General features: G+C 51.5%; 1 protein-coding gene across 7 annotated transcripts in view; it reads right to left on the reverse strand.

Annotated features, from left to right (window-relative positions):
* TBL1X (transducin beta like 1 X-linked) overlaps positions 1-15,063 on the reverse strand; it is a 226,338-nt gene that overhangs the window by 176,258 nt on the left and 35,017 nt on the right. The gene's annotated exons all lie outside the window — the stretch shown is intronic.

The raw sequence follows: 15,063 nt of genomic DNA on the forward strand, positions 1-15,063 counted from the left end.
CATAATTGCATGAAAATAGCTCACTCTAAATAGTCTTCTCACAGTAGGAACATACAGAGGTACGCCTGGATACAGAACTCTACAGAGACTAGTCGATCTATTTGTAGCCAAACAAAAACAATATAAAGCACGCTGTTCATTAATACTAAGCATTCAGTATTAATGATACCCATTAATGATGGGTCTACTGACTTCTAAACCAGTAATGTACAAAGCACGGGTCTGGGCTGAACTCAGCCACAGCCAGAGAAGGTCCGCTGGGCGCTCCCCTCCTCTCCAAGGGGCACCAAGTACGACAGCCAGAAGCAGAGCCAGTGAGCAGGTCGGAACTTCCGGCAAGTTGACCCTTCTGGCCTGGTAACTTAGCATCCCTGACCCTCATGTTTTCAAACATCCCACAAAGCATCGCTCTGTGCTTACTTTGGGTCTACCGTGCTCGAGGCTGTGTCCCTTTTTGCCCTGGAAACTGCGCTGGCCTCGGCGCCACCAAACACGCACCAGCAATGTCCACAGAGGAGTCCAGAGCAACCTGACGATTTTCTCTGCGCTTAGAACTTGAAAACCGCATTTTCTCAACACCGGGAAAAAGGGAGGTATGTCTTTTCATTGAAGATTTTCACTGAGAAGGAAACCAAAGCTTCGCAAAACTGTCTTCCCAATTTTATCTCCCTAACATCAGACCATTTGTCTGAAGTGTAGCACTGACATTCACAAAATTTCGTTTAGACACCGTTAAGGACCATAAGGTTTTTCCGAAAAGCCAGAGGGGAGGGGGAAGGGAATGCAGGGTTACGAAATAAGAAGGTAGACAAAACCATCCCAAAGGACGCAGAAAGGAAACACGCTCTCCCGTATCCGACACACCTGTGTCAAGTGGTCACGCTGTTAGAGCTGAACTGTGTCTCCCCAAAGCTCAGATGCTAAAGCCCCAACCGCGCAGGACCTCAGAATCTGGCTGTATTTGAAGACAGGTCTTTAAAGGGATGATTAAGTTAAATGAGGTCACTAGGGTGGGTCCTACTCCAAGAGGACTGCTGTCCTTTTAAGAAGAGGAGATGAGGATGCAGACACACACAGAGGGACGACCGCGTGAGGACACAGGGAGGAGACGGCCGGCCGTCTACGCGCCCAGGAGAGAGGCCTTGGGAGGAACCAGCCCTGCCCACACCTGGATCTCACATTCCACCCTCCAGGGCCGGGAGACATAAACGCCGCACTTTGTTACGCAGCACAGACTGATTAATATACACACTATGCCATGCTCTGAGCCAGGCCCTGCTCTCGCTCTGAGATATGCACAGAAAAAGCAGAAGGGAAGAGGTTTCAGGGTTTGTCTTGCCCCGGGCCCTCTTGTGTTTGGGTGGAATTCTTCTGTTTTCTCTGCGCCTCTCTTTGCTCACCTGTATAATGGGATAATACGACATGAAGGCCATCAGTAGGATTTCCTGAGACAGTGAAAACGCAGTCCCCAACAGAACTCCTCATACATCCCAAGCACACAATACACGCTATCGTTTTTAAAACTGGGCCCCGCACCCAGGCCAATTAAACCTGTCTCTATGAGGCAGGAACTGGGCACCAGAAAAATCTGTAAAGCTCCCAGGAGATTCCAAAGGCAGCCCGGTTGAGCGGTGCGACTGACGTAGAAGCAGCGTCCTCTGCCGTGGGGAAGGGAAGATGCTCGGTGGCCAGGATCCCTGGGGGCTGGGGCACAGGTGGCCACACGGGTGGAGCATGAAGATGAGGAAGCCCGCTGGGCCCAAAGGCTTTTACCTTGAATCTCACGAGGCCCTTGTTAAATCCACACTATTATTACTCCCAAATTAAGAACAGTGGCCAGAGCCGGGGCAGTCCTGGCAGGGACTGGGAGAGGAGGAAACAGAGGTAAATCATCTTTTAGGCGCGCTGATCCTATGGGACAGCCCAGGGGAGATGTCTGGGGACAGCCGGTGGCACTGCTCTGAGCCCCGCAGAGCCGGTGCGGGGCGGGGGGGAGCAGGTGAGTGAGGCCTCTGCCCTCCTCTCCCGGTCCTCATCCGGTTTACCATCCCAGCCGGCCAAGTTCCCACACCAACACACCCGTCCCCGCTCCAGGGCTACCTGCTGATCGCCTGTGGGATCGCTTTACAAACAGCCCAGAGCAAATGCTCTGACGGAGACTGTGTTTAATCTTTAATGTGAAACATTCCACTGTTTGAGAGGGGGAGCTGTTTCTAATTGAATACATCTAAAAATACGATGAGAAGGTATGAATTAAGGTGAAAGGGTAAAATGTGCCATTGAAAAAACAGTATGTATTTTGGAACAAATCCAGAAATATCTTCCTCCTGTTACATGTTAAGATTTCATGGGTTGAAGTCAAACCAGAAACACGCATATTTGTGACGGAAAGACAAGTACTATTCCTTAAAATTGAGAGACCAGCAGGATTTTCTCACTTTATTCTGAAAGAAAAATGTAAATACTTTTGAAGGGGTAGCAGGGAAAAAAGGAAACATGCAGTACATTGAAAAAAAAAAAAAAGAGCACTGATTTACCGCTTCAAAGCCATGGATAATTTAAGAACATAAAAATATGTGATGGGGTCTGTTCATTAAAGTGTAATATTTACTATAAATTGAATTTTAAACTATAATTTACCCAGACAACAATTTCAAATGTAAAGACTGAATATGCTTTCACTGCTTCTAAATCCTGCTGGCAAAATTTAAGGAAACTCTTAATTTCTGCCAATTTATTAAGAAGCAGGAAAACTTGAGTAGAGAAAAAAAACATTAATAAAAAAGTTTTCTGGGGGCTTCCCTGGTGGCGCAGTGGTCGAGGGTCCGCCTGCCGATGCAGGGGACGCGGGTTCGTGCCCCGGTCCGGGAAGATCCCACATGCCGCGGAGCAACTAAGCCCGTGAGCCGTGGCCGCTGAGTCTGCGCGTCCGGAGCCTGTGCTCCGCAACGGGAGAGGCCACGACACGTGAGAGGCCCGCGTACCGCTAAAAAAAAAAAAAAAAATTTTCTGGACTTTGTGACCCCCACAAGGTCAAGCAGACCCAGAAGCTACTTGTTTAACAAAAGAAGAGCAGCCAAGATGAGAGAAAAGACCACCTCATACCATTAAAATAACACCTGGCTTCTTATCAACATATGTTCATTTGAAAGTCAACGATAAACAGGATCCTTCTCCTTTTCGTTTTTCAAAATTACCCTTTTAAGCCGGGGAATTCATAAACGCTTTCCCTCACATTTACGAGGTTTTCTACTCTGTCCTGGGTTGCGTTTATGCCTCCATTTGGCGTGTTTCTAGACACGAACCCGTTCATCCACGTTTGGAGAGGAAAAGCATCTGGAACGGAGGTTTCCTACCAGTTTTCACCCAGAGCCTCTGAAGCCCTTCGTGCTCCTCCCGGTCAACAGCCGAGGAAATGCAGCGCCCACGACCAAGGGGGGCGTGTCTGAGCCCCGGAAGCCAGCGAGACGCCGGCTGCGTCGTGGGGCAGCCGCGCAGAACCGCAGCCCCCGCACCTGCACGGATTCTGAGCTCATGGCACCCCGGGGGGGCCGGCCTTCAGCCAGCCTGCAATTCTGTACCGCGGGCCAACGCTGAGCGCGCTGTCAGCCTTGCCGAGACGGGTGAGGGAGGAGTGAAACGAAGAGGGACAGACTTCCATTACAAAATACGTGGGCCGCGGGGATGAGACGGACAGCGTGGGGGAGAGTCAAGAATAATGTCGTATCTTCGTACGGCGACAGACGGTAGCCAGACTTACCGCGGTGATCATTTTGAAATGTACAGACACAGTGAACCAGTATGCTGTGCACCTGCAAATGACACAGCGTTGTAGGTCTATTAAACTTCAAAAACGATCAAACAGACAGAGTCACAGAAAAAGAGATCAGATGTGTGCCTACCAGAGGAGGGGGCTGGGAGGCGGGGGCAGTGGACGAGGGCAGCGAAAAGGTACAAACTCCCAGTTTTAAAGGTAAGTAAGTACGAGGAATGTAACGTCCAGTGAATGGAACGGAATGTACATGGTGAATATAATCAACACTGCTGTAGGTTACACATGAATGTTAAGAGAGCAACTCCTAAGAGCTCTCACCACCAGGAAAAAACATTTTTCCCTTCTTCTGTTATTTTGTATCTATCAGAGATGATGGATGTTTGCTAAACTTACTGTGGTCAGCATTTCACGATATACATAAGTCAAATCATGGTGCTGTACACCTTACACTTATACAGTGCTGTATGTCAATTACATCTCACTAAAACTGGGAGGGGGGTGGGGGGAGGGCTGCCTTTGACTTCTGGATCCCAGAAAGCTGTGGCCACTGCACAGAGCAGGGGTGGCAAATATCTCCTACAAAGGATCAGATAATACATGTTTTCAACTCTGTGATCAGGACAGTATCTGCAGCTACTACCCACTCTGCCCCCAGGGAAGAAAGTCTTGGAGAAAACAATGCGCGTGGCCATGTCCCAATAAAACTCGATTTTCAAAAATGGGCCACAGGGCTTCCCTGGTGGTGCAGTGGCTGAGAGTCCACCTGCCGATGCAGGGGACACGGATTCGGGCCCCAGTCCGGGAGGATCCCACACGCCGCAGAGCAGCTGGGCCCGTGAGCCACAACTACTGAGCCCGCGCGTCTGGAGCCTGTGCTCCGCAACAAGAGAGGCCGCGATAGTGAGAGGCCCGTGCGCCGCGATGAAGAGTGGCCCCAGCTCGCTGCAACTAGAGAAGGCCCTCGCACAGAAACGAAGACCCAACACGGCCGTGAATAAATAAATTTTTTAAAAAATTATAAAAAATGGGCCACAAGTAAATACTTTCCCCTGACACAGAACCTTATCAAAATCTCACTTCAGGCACTTCCTTTGTGATTAAATTTTAACAAGTCATACCCTGATTTTTAAACAGCTTTCCAAGAGAAACAAAAAACAAATGAAACAATCCGAGAACTTCCCGCCTCAGTAGTTTTTCGATGCCGGTTTCCGGGGAATGGTCAACAACAGACTTAATCGGGGCAACAGGAGCTAGACTGTGCTAAGGTCCCCCCAAAGGGCAGCAGTGGCCTTCAGCCACGGTCAGGCCCCAGCAATCGGCCAGTGGGGGGCAGTTACAAGGATGTCTAGACTGCAGTGGGGTCGCCGAGGCCCCATGACTCCCTCCCAGCGTGGCTTCCCCTTCCCCCGAACCTGGCCTCTTCCTGCCTCTCTCACCCACAGGTGCGGATCCTGAGAGCCCTCCCCGGCAGGCCGAGCCTCCCCACCTCGGAAACCCAACCTGCGCAAGTGGGTTCGCCTTCTCAGGGGGCCCCCCCAACTCCGAGCTGAGCAAATGAAGAGAGCCTGGCGAATTCTGGATACCATTCTCGGTGTTCCCTCCTAAGCGTCTATTTCACAGACATTTTCCCTAATTCAAGTGGCCAACACCGTACTATATGTACTTCACAATCAAGTGAGCTCCAGGGCCTCTCAAGGACTCCTCACTGTTCAAATGGGAAAGTCTGTGTGTTCCTAAGACTTCCTTCCATGAGGACAATGCCTAGGGAACTGTGCTGAGCTAACGTGGAACTTCCCTGGGGGCGCAGCGGTTAAGAATCTGCCTGCCGTTGCAGGGGACATGGGTTCGAGCCCTGGTCCACAAAGATCCCACATGCCGCGGAGCAAGCAACTAAGCCCGCGCGCCACAACTACTGAAGCCTGTGCGCTCTAGAGCCCGCGCACCGCAACTACTGAGCCCACACGCCACAACTGCTGAAGCCCGTGCGCTCTAGGGCATGTGCTCCACAACAAGAAAAGCCACCGCAACGAGAAGCCCATGCACCGCAACGAAGAGTAGACCCCGGTCGCCGCAACCAGAGAAAAGCCCGCGCGCAGCAACGAAGACCTGACACGGCCAAAAATAAAATAAAGCAATAAAAATGACTTTAAGTAACCAAAGAAAATCTACTTTCAATAACTTATTTGCTGGTATATAACAACAGTGGAATATTATTCGGCCGTAAAAAGGAAGGAAATTCTAACACACCCTACAAAATGGATGAACCTTGAGGACATCACGCTCAGTGAAAAAAAGCCAGTCACAAAAGGACGAACGCTGGGTGACTCCACTTCTATGAGGTACCGGAGTCATCAAATTCACAGATGCAGAAAGCGGAACAGTGGTTGCCGGGGGGTGAGGAGGGGAGCGGGCAGCCGTTGCTTAATGGATACAGAGCTTACTTCCACGACGGGAAAGAAGTTCCAGTGACTGGCTGCACGACAGTGGAAACGTCTGTCCATATAATCAATGGCCACTTTCTGCCACACAGTGTCCAGATACCATATGGTCCAAAAAACCCAAAATTCTGACCATCTGGCGTTTTACACAAAAGTTTGCTGACCTCTGAAAAAAATGAACCAAAATATCCAGAAAAAATTTTTTTAATGCACATGTAGGGTCAGTGACTAAATCCAGGCTAACGGGATTACGGTAAACCTTTTCTTTTTTTAAGTCACACTACAATCAATAAAGCAGTGATGAGATCTGAATAGTCTTTTTCCTCAAAGGGCCCCGTACAACAAATGTGTCTCTGGTCCTTCTTCCTCTCTTTCATTAAGAATAAACCACGGCAGGGTCTTCCCTTGTGGGTCGGCGGTTAAGAAACCGCCTTCCAATACAGGGGACACGGGTTCGAGCCCTGGTCGGGGAACTAAGATCCCACGTGCCAAGGGGCAACGAAGCCCGAGCGCTCTAGAGGCCACGCGCCACAACTAGAGAGCCCTCGTCCTGCAGCCAAGACCCGACGCAGCCCCGGTATCTGAGGAAATCTTCAGACGTGCTGGGTGGTGTGGTTCCCAGCTACAGTCATGCTTCAAAAGCCCAACCTTTAGAAGTCACATACGACCCAGCAGTTCCACTCCTGGGTAGATGTCCAAAAAAACTAAAAACCCTACTTTGAAAAGATACATGCTCGCCAATGCTCACAGCACCATTATTTACGGTAGCCAAAATATGGAAGCAACCCAAGTGTCATCAACAGATGAACGGAAAAAGATGTGGTATACATGCAGTGGAATATCAGCCATAAAAAGAATGAAATCTTGCCGTGTGCAGCCACATGGGTGGACCTGGAAGCTGTTATACTAAGTGAAGTAAGTCAGAGAAAGACAAACACTGTACACTATCACTTATATGTGGAATCTAAACAACCAAATGAACGTATATAACGAAAAAGGAACAGACTCATAGATATACAGAACCAACTCGTGGTTCCCAGTGGCAAGAGGGAAGGGGGGAGGGGCAATGTAGGGATAGGGGAGAAAGAGGAACAAACCACTAGGTATAAAATAAATAAGCTACAGGGACACTGTCCAACACAGGGAACAGAGCCAACATTTTGTAACTGTCAGTGGAGTATAACCTTAAAAGCTGTGAATCACTGTGCTGTACACCCTGAAACTGTATTCAACTACACCTCAATTAAAAAACCAACCAACCAAACAACCAACCAACCAGCCACGACCTCTTGCAGACCTCCCACCCAGCTTACCAACAGGGAAAGCCGCACGGGAGAGGGAAGAAGAGGGCCAGTGGGCGAGCGTGCAGGGGTCCCTGACAAGCAAGACTTGCCCCCTCTGGGCCCGTCTGAACTCCCACCCAACCTCCAGGTCTCAGCTTCCTCCTGGCTCTGCCCAGGGGGAGAGCCGTCTAAACCTCTAGGGCAGGGCAGCTCCGAGATCACCGGGGGCCGCCCTCTGGTGCCCTGGCCTGGTCTGTAAATGCTTTTCCATATACCTGTCCCCCCGGCCTGCCTGTCACCTCCAGGAGGGCAAGAACCTCGACTCCCTCGCTTCCCTTGACACCACCCACAGCAGGCGCCCGGCTTGCACAGATTCAGCTACCAAAAGTACTTACTGAGGAAACTCACCACCCGACCTACGGATGAACAGAGCAAACACAGAATCACGCTGAAAGGAAACCGCTTCTACCCAGAACACGGGTATGAGCAAATCCATCATCCGCGGACAAGGACACTTACTTAGTCCAACGCATGTCAAGAAAATGAGGAGAGACTGCTCTGAGAAAGAAACGGCTCTAAACACGTGCACTGAGAAGCACACAGATCTACGCCGTCCACGTGTGTGTGGGCCAGAGGACCGCAAGCTACGGCCCGCGGGCCCAACGCGGCCCACTGCCTGTTTTAGACAGCCCACGAGCTAAGCATAGTTTTTACATTTTTTAAGTGGCTGGTGGGAGGAAAAAAAATCAAAAGAGGAATAATCTTTCATGAGACATGAAAACTACATGAGATTCCAATTCCAGTGGCCATAAATGGAATCTGACTGGGGTAAGGCCACGCTCAGTTATTAGACGGGTCAAGGGCTGAACTCCCACTGCAGGCAGCGGGGAACGGAGCTGCCTGAAACATGCGGACTTCCAAGGCCCAAACAGGTGCGACTGGGCCCTACACAGACACACGTCAACCACCCGTGAAGACCGAGATCCCGGGGCCAAGTCCAGGCCCCAGCACTGCCTGTGAGGGAGCCGGGTAGGCCCGGGGGGCAGGCCCTCCTCCCTGGGCTCCACAGCCACGCCAGGAAGGGACCAGGCCGGACAGCCAGCCACAGAAAGGGGAAAACAGCGGCATCACCTACAAAAGCGCATGGTCTCTTCCGCCACTTCTGTGTGCTTCGTTTGAACTCATCTGTACCTCTCACCCCAAAATGGGCGGGGAGAAGTTCAGTAAAGCTCCCAGAGCCAGACTTCTGCTGGGAGCTGGCTGGACTTTACAAAGAGACTGTTTTCTCCCTCCCTCCCTCTCTCTCTCTCTCTCTCTCTCTCTCTCTCTCTCTCTCTCTCTCTCTCTCTCTCTCTCTCTCTCTCTCTCTCTCACACACACACACACACACACACACACACACACACACACACACACACACACACACCATTCTGAACCACGTCGCATTCGTTACTCTTATTTCTTCCACAGGAAACAGAACTGGAAGGAAAAATAAGGCAGGAATGTCCCCGCATGCACTCACCTCAGTAAATCCTTCAGCATTCAACCCCCTCGGGCAGAAAGAGGAAACATAAAGCCAAAACAGCCTGCACTTCAAACAGGACTGGGCCTTGTTTTAACCCAAAGTCTCTCTGGGAAAAATTACTTACCCCATGTGCACAAGGAAAACTACAGAGAGCGGGTACACGCGCTAAAATATCTCCCCGATGTAATGGCTGTAAGCGCAGCCTGGTCGGCATTGTTTGATGGGTCACGCACACTTTAAAGACCGAGACGCGTTTATATTACAGACGAAATGGGTTACTTCCTCCTGACCGTAATCAGCTCTCACAACACAACCGAAGGCAAAACACACACTCAGAAGACTATATAGTTTTTCCACTAAAATCCAGATAATTTCTTTTTAAAAAGCAAACTCTATAATGTAAATCTCAGTGAAAACTGTCTCCTTATTAAACAATTATACCCCACTTAGATACTCTCGGGAAGGCCTCGGACGGGAGCTCAGACTCACACATTCCCCACAGTACCTGCTGTTACAAGTTATAGCTATGTTTTCACTTTTCTCACTGGGAAATTTGTCCTAACACCTAGGAATGCAGGGTCCAGGGGGAAAAAAAAAAAAAGCATACATTCACTTCAGTAATTAAGGATAATATCTTAAATACTCAAACCAAGTACAGCTAAGTCTCTGCCCGCAAGTCTAATAGGAATTCACAAGGAATACACCTGAAGACAAGAATGTAAGCGCAGAAGCGGAACAGAGTGCTATGGGTTTCACTGGAAGGGGAGTGAGGGGAGAGGGGAGCCGACAGAAATCAACAAACCTAATGAACCCCGGAGTCTGGTCTCTAACTGACACCCTCCTGCCCGTGTCCTGCACCACCCCCTGGGTCAAGTAACCACTCCTCTAGAATATTCTAGTGGGTGCCATCCGTCAACCCACTTCGCTGTCGACTTCCTCCAGACGCTTCCCCACTGAGAGGCCAAGGCCCACCTCAACCTGGCATTCCCCTCCACCGACGCCGCCCGATACTCCAGGCTGAGAGCTGACTGCCTAACTCAGCTCACAGAGGCACGGCCAAGGGGCCCTGGCCAGGCTCCCTCTCCTCTGCTCGTCCACTCCTGGCCAACCTCAGGACCTTTGCATAAGCTCTTCCTTGGCCAGGCATCCCTTCCCACTCCACTCATTCCTCAGGCCCCATCTTAAACGCCCCCGCCCCTGTGACTAATGAAGACACAGACTTTCACAGCTGCCTGGATTTCCTCGTGATGCTCTTCACTGCTGAGGTCCTGTCATCTTTGTGTGCACATACGGGCTTCTCCTCCCCCTCTCCGGTGGGGCTGTGCACACCTCGGCAACAAGAACCTCAGCTGTTCCCCTCACCGCTGTGAATCCCCAGTACCTAGGGAAGCACTCATCACACAGAGCTGACCAACTACCTGTTGAATGAATGAATAAATGAGTGGGTGAGAGGAAGAAGCCACAGCCAAGCAAGCATTTTCGGTAGGTGGGATATTAGTTGGGGGTAACAGAGCAGAGGGGTGCGGTCTCCGCAGCGTCAGAGGTGGAAAGTTTCACATGGGTTCCGGGAAAGTCAGTCTCCCAACTTGGCTGGAATTTATGTGCAGGCCGAAGTTCAACGGGGTCAGTGAATCTGGATGGGTTTTGCGTGGGGAGGGGAAGCAACAACTTTATTTTCACTAACCTTTCACCTAACTCCGTGAGAAACGCAGGCAACAAGCCTCTGTGGAAACAGCAGACCCCCAAGATTCTCACCAATAGGAATTGCAGACATTTTCACACCAGGTTACAGATGCCTCAGGTACTTCAAAATACTGCTGACACTCACCACTACTTGGAAATGATGGCGGCGGTTAAAGCCACTGCTAGACAGTGCTATTTAAAATGTTCAAAAACCACCTATCAAAGAATTGAGGGCTTCCCTGGTGGCGCAGTGGTCAAGAATCCGCCTGCCATTGCAGGGGACATGGGTTCGAGCCCCGGTCCGGGAAGATCCCACATGCCGCGGAGCAACTAAGCCCTTGCGCCACAACTACTGAGCCTGCGCTCTAGAGCCCGTGAGCCACAACTACTGAAGCCTGTGTGTCTAGAGCCCGTGCTCCATAACATGAGAAGCTCGCGCACCGCCACGAAGAGTAGCCCCTGCTCGCTGCAACTAGAGAAAGCCCGCGCGCAGCAACAAAGACCAAACGCAGCCAAAAAAAAAAAAAAAAGAATCGAAAGCAGGTCTCAAAGAGATGTCTGTACACTCAGATGCATAGCAGCATTATTCCCAATAGCCAAAAGGTATAAGGGACCCAAATGTCCATCAACAGATGAGTGGATAAACGAAATGTGGTCTATCCATACAGTGGAGTATGATTCGGCCTTAAAAATGAAGGAAATTCTGACACAGGCTACAACAGAGCTGAACCTTGAGAACATCATGCCAAGTGAAATAAACAGACCTAAAAGGAGAAATGCTGTATGATTCCACTGACAGGACGCACCTAGAACAGTCAGATTCACAGAGTCCGAACGTAGAGTGGCGGGGGCCAGGGGCTGAGGCTGTGGGCACGTGGAGTCAGTCTTTAACGGGGACAGACTTTCAGCAGAGAAGATGAACAAGTTCCAGAGACAGATGGCGGTAATGGCCGCACAATAACGGGAGGGCACTAATGTCACTGAACTGTGCGCCACCAAATGGGTAAAAGGTGATACATTTCACATCAGGTATGTTTCACCACCACAAAATAAGGAAGAGAGCAGGAGGGTAACAGCACGTAGGAATTCTGTTTGTGACAGTACTGGTAACTGCTTCCTTTGCTAACCTATCTATCTTTTAATGCATTTGAAAATCCTACTCTGAGGTGCCTCCGAGGCTTCGATGGACAGCTGAAGGGGGTCCATACACAGAAAAGAGAGTGTGGGATCCTGGTCTCTGAGAAGGGCACAAACAAGGAAGCTGTTCAGAGCCTTGGGCGCAGGAGTCTGAAGTCAGGAGCGCCGAGTGGGGACTCACGGCAGTGCCTCCCCGGCACTGCTGCTTGAACACCGGGGTTCTGGGGAGCCCCTCGGGCAGCTGGCGGGCGCAGGGAGGGGCCCCGGGGAGGGCGCTGGCAGAGCCTGGGGGGCGGACGCCAGACTGCACGTGGTCCAGGAGAGTGTGGGCTGAGAGGGGAAAGGCAGGGGCGCGTGGAGCTGTGCTCTGAAGAAGTGTGATGAGGGGGAGAAAGACAGAAATAGAGCGAGAAGCTAGCGGATCAAGCACAGCGTTTTGCTGATGTTTCATAATGCTCTGCTTGTGTTTGCAGCGCTAGACTGAAGGCATTAGGGAGTCTGCAGAAGATAGAGGTGCGAGAGGCTGTGTTTCCTTACAAAGCCTACGGTTTCTAACAGATCCCAAACCACACGCATTCTTACTGCGCTCACAAAATTAGGCCCACGTTTTCAACGTGTTCAGAAACCCCTGCTCACAGATGGAAACTCTGAGATGGCCTTTTCCTTTCTGAAGGCTAAATGTCAACAGAGAGGAGGAGGGCTTGACAAGAGCTGATATTTAAAGATGCGAGGCGAGCAAGTGAGTTAAATGGAGGAGGTGTTTCTGGCGTGGAGAAGTTCTCCTGCCCTCCCTAACCCAAGGAGATCAAGCCATCTCCCCAGTACTTGTCATCAGAGACGGCCTCCAGTGATCCATTAGCGAAGACCTGGCAAAAGGCTGCCGGGGCGCATCACTTTCCCAGGCTCAGCAGGAAAACCGCATAGTCCCAAACTTCCTGTAGTTTACAGCATAATTGATAAGTAAGAAGAAATATCAATAGAAGCAAGTAAAATATAGTTAGCCCAGCTTTGGTTCATGGGGGCCGTGAGCACCTAGACTCCTCCCCCCCCGCCCCAACTACTCCTCTGCCCTCCCCCTGCCCCGGCCACTTCCCCACCAGCCACTTTCAGCCTTACCCAAGCCACGGCCCCTGGAGGCTCCGCTGACAGACCATCCCACTCAGACATTTACATAAGCCCTCGTGGGCTTCCCTGGTGGGGAAGGGGGACACGCAGGGGACACGGGTTCGCTCCCTGGTCCGGGAAGACCCCACGTGCCACAGAGCAACTAAGCCCGTGCGCCACAACTACTGAGCCTGCACTCTAGAACCCGCGAGCCACAACTACTGAAGCCTGTGCTGTAGAGCCCGCGAGCCACAACTACTGAAGCCTGTGCTGTAGAGCCCGCGAGCCACAACTACTGAAGCCCACGTGCCTAGAGTCCGTGCTCCGCAACAAGAGAAGCCACCGCAATGAGAAGCCCGCGCACTGCAACGAAGAGAACCCCACCCTCGCCACAACTAGAGACAGGCCACGTGCAGCAACAAAGACCCAACGCAGCCAAAAATAAATAAATTAATTAATTTAATTAAATAAGAAAACAGATAAGTAAGCCCTCCTCATCTTGCCCTCTCATTAGAAGCCCAGACAAATCACAGCCACACATGGCCAGTGGCTCTCATACTAGACAGTGTGGATACAGAACACCTCATCACGGCAGGAAGCTCCACTGGAGAGAGCTCAGCAAGACCATCTTCAAGCAATCCTTTTCAGTCTGCCCTGGTTTATGCTTCAATCCATCGATGTTTTTTTTTATTTTATTTTTTTTTTGCGGTACGCGGGCCTCTCACCGTCGCGGCCTCTCCCGTTGTGGGGCGCAGGCTCCGGACGCGCAGGCTCAGCAGCCACGGCTCACGGGCCCGGCCGCTCCGCGGCACGTGGGATCCTCCCGGACCGGGGCACAAACCCGCGTCCCCTGCATCGGCAGGTGGACTCTCAACCACTGCGCCACCGGGGAAGCCCTTAAAGTGAGGTGGGTGTTTTTTAGCATTTTTTAAAATTTTATTTTTTCATCGATTTTTTAAAAAATGTATTTATTTTTGGTTGCGTTGGGTCTTCCTTCAGCTGCTCTGCAGCACGCAGGATCTTCCGGGACCAGGGCTCAAACCCGTGTCCCCTGCGTCGGCAGGCAGACTCCCAACCACTGCACCACCAGGGAAGCCCAATCCGTCGATTTTTAAAAGCCAAACCAATGAGTTCAAATAACCTCATAACGCCAAGCCTCACCTAGGGTAGATAAAACGGGGCGCTTACGATTCCGAGTAGGGTTGGTGTCCGCGGAGGGGGTGAGGCGGGAAGAAGAGAGGTTGCCAAGGTCCCCAGCCCAAGCTCACGCCCTCTGCTCCCAAGGACAGTCTGAAAGCCTAATGTGTCTCCTGCATCAGCTGATCCTAACATCTCTGGCTTCCCTTGAGTCAGGACCCCCCGTTCTCTTAGAAAACCAAGACCTTCACCTTGGTAAAACTCTGAAGAGGAATCATCTTCCTTTCTGCTCCCAGAGTCTCCGCACTTACCACCTTCTCATCTGTCCCCAAAGCAATGCCCCCACTACTCCTTTTCCAAGGCAAAGAACTACAGCCCCCGTCCTTTATCTCACCTCCCGAACCTCTCACTTCCTGTTAGCTTCCGCCCAAACACCACGTCTTCCCCCCACTAAAAACCCCTTCCCCCGTACTGGCGTCCCTCCCAAAGGCTGCCCTTCTCCCCTGACCTCTGAGGTTGGACCTCTCCCCCCGAGACACGTGCACGCACTGCCTCCAGCCTTTCACCCGTCACGGCACAGATTCCATCTTCAGCTGCAGACTCACTTGCTCCTACCCTGGAAACCACACCTGCTGGATTCTCACCAGTCACCCCCAGCCACTGCGTGCCAAATCCCGCCCCCGCAGCCCGGACAACCCTGGCTCTCTGGCTCCTCCTCCCACCCCTCTGACTCCGTGGGCTCCTACGGGCACTCTCCTCCACGGGGGGTTCCACCTCAGCGCTGCCCCTGGTTCCAGGCCATTTCACCCGCTCTCGGCTGATGCAACCCCACCCCCACGCCCCAGGGCACTCCCGACACCTCCACCACGCGGTGAAATCCAATCCCGCCATCGTGTGCCCCGTCTACACCACAGGGCCTCTGGGAGTCAAATATTTGTTCTACTTATTCTGGAACAGGAGGCCCTCAATAAAACAGCTAAC

Source organism: Kogia breviceps, chromosome X (assembly GCF_026419965.1).
Source record: "Kogia breviceps isolate mKogBre1 chromosome X, mKogBre1 haplotype 1, whole genome shotgun sequence".
Taxonomy (NCBI): Eukaryota; Metazoa; Chordata; class Mammalia; order Artiodactyla; family Physeteridae; genus Kogia; species Kogia breviceps.